The sequence below is a fragment of the Molossus molossus genome, unplaced genomic scaffold (assembly GCF_014108415.1).
Source record: "Molossus molossus isolate mMolMol1 unplaced genomic scaffold, mMolMol1.p scaffold_m16_p_11, whole genome shotgun sequence".
Taxonomy (NCBI): domain Eukaryota; kingdom Metazoa; phylum Chordata; class Mammalia; order Chiroptera; family Molossidae; genus Molossus; species Molossus molossus.
In genome coordinates, this window is record NW_023425346.1 from 56,007,742 (window position 1) to 56,012,737 (window position 4,996).

The window sequence follows — 4,996 nt, forward strand, 5'->3', positions numbered from 1 at the left end:
CGCGCCGCCCATCTCCGGCGAGGCCAGGTCCTGCCCGGCTCCGGCGCCTACCAGCCAATCGGCGGCCTTCCTGAGCCTCCAGACCCACCCCTTCTTCCTTCCCGATTGCGCAAAGCTGACGCACGTTCCTACCGCCTTAAGGCCAAATGTAAACGCGCGCGTCATCCTGCCAGCCAATCAGAGGCAGCGTCGGGCCGCCCGGACACACCCTCTCCGCTGGCTGGCCTCTGGGTCTCGCCGCGCGCTCCGGCGGCTCACGTAGGACTCGGTGACCGTTTACCCCAGCTCCTGCGCTGGAACTCTTCCCGGATTCGCCAGCCGCCGCGGTTCCCTTGGGCACTGCTGTCGGTCGCGAGGCTCGGCTCGTGCGCTCATCCTGGGGCGGGAGGAATCCGGATGTTCTCTGTGTTAATTATGTAACTGTCCAAACCGGTGAGTGCTGAGCCGGACCCGCCATCGCTCCTGGCTGCCAAGTCCGGCTGTCAGTCTTGCTGTTAATAATTGTCTCACACAGTACCTGCCGCGCCAGCCCCGTGGGGTTGTGAGGGCAGCATACGGCCACGTCCTTAGGGAAGAGACTTGGGTTATTTGTGCTTTCTTCCTGCCTGGCTCGTGTATGGTATTCCATACGAACCAGACAGCTTGGCTTTGATTCACCCATTTCAGGAATCAGCCATCCGGTCCTGACATGTTTTCCCTCCTTTTGTCCCCAGGTCCTTTTTTAACCTTTGTACGTCATAGTTTCCTGTGAATTGAAGATAGCAATACTACCTGCCGCCTACAGTTGTGAGGAGTAAATGAAATAGTTGATTAAACGTAGTTAACAAATATACTCTTTGCTGCTTTAGGTGGTGGATAAACGAACAAAAGTCTTTACCTTCGTAGAACTTCATCCTAGAGGGGGAAACCCATTAGGATGTAATATATGTCAGATAGTCATGTGCGGTAGGAAAAAGTAAAGCAGGGTAAAGAGATGGAAGGGGTAAGGTGAGGTGCTGTTTTGTATAGGAGGGTGGTCAGGTGGGCCTCTGATGTGGCGCTACAAAGGCCTAGATGAGGAATTGAATTATGTATTTGGGGGGAAAGTTACTCAGGCGGAGGCAAGAGCAAAGGTTCCAGGCAGGAACAACCTTGCCCTGCTGTATGAAGAGCAAGGGCTTTGGATCCCAGTGAGTGAAGAGGTCGTGAGGGGTGAGCTTTATCAGAGTGCCTGGGAGGTCATGGTACCAACTTGGGGTTTTATTCCAAGGGGGAAGGAAAGTCATTTGAGTTTGAGGGCAGAACAGTGACTTGATCTTATTTACATTTACAGAAATATTAGCCACTGTGTCTATGTATGATTGTTACTTTCTACTCTTGTGTTGTTCATGGCAGTCATCCCTTACTAGATGCTTTGTGGAGTGAGTTGAAATCCCCAACTACAAAGTTTGTCACGCACTTTTCAATACAACACAGGATGTGCTTGACCATTCAGGTGGTTCTGTAGCTGTATCCAAACAGTTCTATTTCAGATTACCTTCAAATTCACAATCCCTGCTCTTCTTGCCTTAAATCCTAAATATTACCAGTAATGTCTTCCTTCAGAACACATTTTCAGTATATAACTTCCCTGCTCAAAAACCTCAGTGCTGCCCTGGCCTGTTTGGCTCAGCGGTTAGAGCATCGGCCTGTGATCCAGAGAGACCCGCGTTTGGTTCCCGCTAAGGGCATGTACCTCGGTTGCAGTTTGTCCCCGGCCCTGGTTGGTCGTGTGGGAGGCAGCCACTCGATGTGTCCCTTTCATGTCGATGTTTCTCTCTCCCTCCCTCCCACTCTATCTGAACAAATAATGGAAAAAATGTCCTCGGGTGAGGATTAAAAAAAAAACTCAGTGCCTACAAAATATAGGCATTACGCTGCCACCTCCTACTAAATTCTATTTCAAACTATTGGTATTGTTAACTAGAAGGCCTGTTAAACATTTTTAGTACAATACATGATGTACTTATGTACTTAATATAAGGCCTCCTTTTATTAAATTCACAAACATTCTCATTCAACTCTTCCCAGATATATGAAAATACCTACTGAATCGAGCCACCCAATTGAATAGTTTCCCATTTAAAAAAATTTAAAAGGCAAATAAAGGAATCTGTATAATAGATGACAGTGTATGGTACTCATTTGACTTCTCAGCAAAGGAAGGAATAATATTTCATAAGCTTAAAGGTGATAATAAACTCTGGTTCAGTTTCAGTAAATGGCTCTCATAAATTGGGGGTTAAAAGGTCTGTCTATACATTATGAAAAGATTGGTAGTAAATCAAAACAGCCCAGACCTGTGAGAAGCAGTATCTTAGAGTCCAAACCAACTATACTGTCAAATACATTTGACACAACACTACATATTAAATATCTTTCTCAAAATAATTGAATCTGAATCTGGTCAGCCCTTTAGATATGCTAGTTTGCATAGGGACTAGAAGAACGTGTTAAATGTCACCAATGGGATACAATATGCCAAATACAGAATATGGGAAATTCTATAAGGCAAATGATCCAATTTCTTAAAATAAATGCCAAGCAAAGAAGGAAGAAGAGGGCACTGTTGTAGATTTAAAAGATTTAGGGGCATTACTTGGATTTTGTTTTGAACAAATTATTAAAAGAAGTATACAGCCCAGTCGGTGTGGCTCAGTGGATTGAGCCATCCCATGGACAGAGTTCTCAGTTCGATTCCCAGTCAGGGCACATATCCCGGTTGTGGGCTCAAGCCCCAGTGGTAGGCATGCAGGAGGCAGCTGATCGATGTTTTTCATATCAATGTTTCTATCTCTCCCTCTCTCTCTAAAAGATCAATATAAATTTATTTATTTATTTATTTATTTATTTATTTATTTATTTATTTATTTTTATCCTCACCTGAGGACATTTTTCCATTTTTTTGTTCAGATAGAGTGGGAGGGAGAGAGAGAGAGAAACATTGACGTGAAAGGGACACATCGAGTGGTTGCCACCCTCACTACCGAACCAGGGCTGGGGACAAACTGCAATCGAAGTACGTACCCTTAGTGGGAACCAAACCCGGGTTTCTTGGACCGCAGGTTGAGGCTCTAACCGCTGAGCCAAACCGGCCAGGGCAATATAAACATATTTCAGCCCTGGCCGGTTTGGCTCAGCGGTTGGAGCCTCAGCCTGCAGTCCAGAGAGACCCGGGTTCGGTTCCCGCTAAGGGCATGTACTTCGATTGCAGTTTGTCCCCGGCCCTGGTTCGGTCGTGTGGGTGGCAGCCACTCGATGTGTCCCTTCACGTCAATGTTTCTCTCTCTCTCTCTCTTCCTCTCTCTCCCTCCCGCTGTATCTGAATAAACATATTTCAAAATATATTTTTTAAAAAAGTATACAGACTGGGAAATACAACTGAAATTTCTACTTTAAGTAGAGAGTCATTATTGTAGATTTTACAGGTGAAAATATGTCTGTGATTTTCTTTAAAGTAATCCAATGTGAGTGTAGGAATAAAGTAAATGAAACAAAATTGATCATTTGTTGATAATAATTGAACTGGATGCTGGGTACGTGGAAAGTTTATAATATCTAATTTTTATGGATGTTTGAGATCTTGCATCATAAAAACTATATGTATATTTTCTGTCTTTCATCTTTTAGAGCAATATAAAAATGTTTCCAGCATGCTCAGTGATTTCATACAGAGATTATCTTCATGAAATATTTGGTTGAAACACCTTTCTTGTCTGAATCTGGAACTGAATTACAGAGATTACTGCTGTTACAGAATTTAGTTTCTGATAAAAATTGGACTATCAGAGGAGATTAACTAGACAGTTTGACCTTACAGACTGGCTTTTTCAGTCAGGGACCAGTCAGGAAAAATTACACCAGTTGTTTTAATTTTTTTTTTTTTTGGTACGTGCCCCTAGCGGGAACTGAACCTGGAACTCTCTGGTCCGCAGGCCAATACTCCAACTGCTGAGCCAAGCCGGCCAGGGCTATACCAGTTGTTTTAAAAGAAAATTTAATATAAGGGCATTGTTAAACAGAGGTTGGAGAACTATGGTAATAAAAAATGGATAGTAGGTACCAGATGGGAGGAGGGTGTCAGTGGGGGAAAAAAGGAGGGATGTCTGTAATACTTTCAACAATAAAGATGAATTAAAAAAGAAGTAGGGCCTGGCAGGTGTGGATCACTAGTTGAGCATCGACCCATGCACCAAAGGGTCGCCAGTTTGATTCTCGGTCAGGGCACATGCCCAGGTTGTGGGCCCAATCCCCAGTGGGGGGTATGCAGGAGGCAACCAGTCAGTGTTCTCTTTCATTGATGTTTCTCTCTCTCTCTCTCTCCCCCTCCCTCCCTCCCTCCCTCTCCATCCTTCTCTCTCTAAAATCAATAAAGAAAAAAAAAGAAGTCGGTACCACCTCATGTTCCCAAGACTACTGATAGGTTCAATGATTTGCTAAGAGGATTTACAGGATTCAACATATAGTTGTACTCAGCTATGATTTTTACAGTAAGAGGAAACAAAGCAAATTTAATAAAGGGAAAAGGAACATATGGATGTCTGGGGGAAAATAGGTGCAAACTTCAAGCGTCCTTACCCAATGAAGTCCTAGAATCATACAGGACATGCTTAATTCTGCTGACAGATTCTAACATGTGTGAAATGTGGCTGACCAGAGACTGTTGCCAACATTAGAGACTCTATACTCTGTTTTTATTTGGGGCTGACCACATAGGCACTCTTTATGTGACACGTACCCAAATTTTAAACTCCACAAGGAAAGCTGATATTCAGCATAAAACCATATTGCTTGCACAGTTCAGGCATAGTGAGATAGTCTTATCGGTTCTGGGGATGGTAGGGATTCTCCTGAAATCCAAGTTCCAAAATGCTAGCCAAGAGCCAACCTTGTAACCAGGTCTTTCGAAGGATAGCAGGTAGGCCTGACTCTTTCCTGCACATTCCCCTAGCACCGGGGAAACAAGAAGTTGGGATTA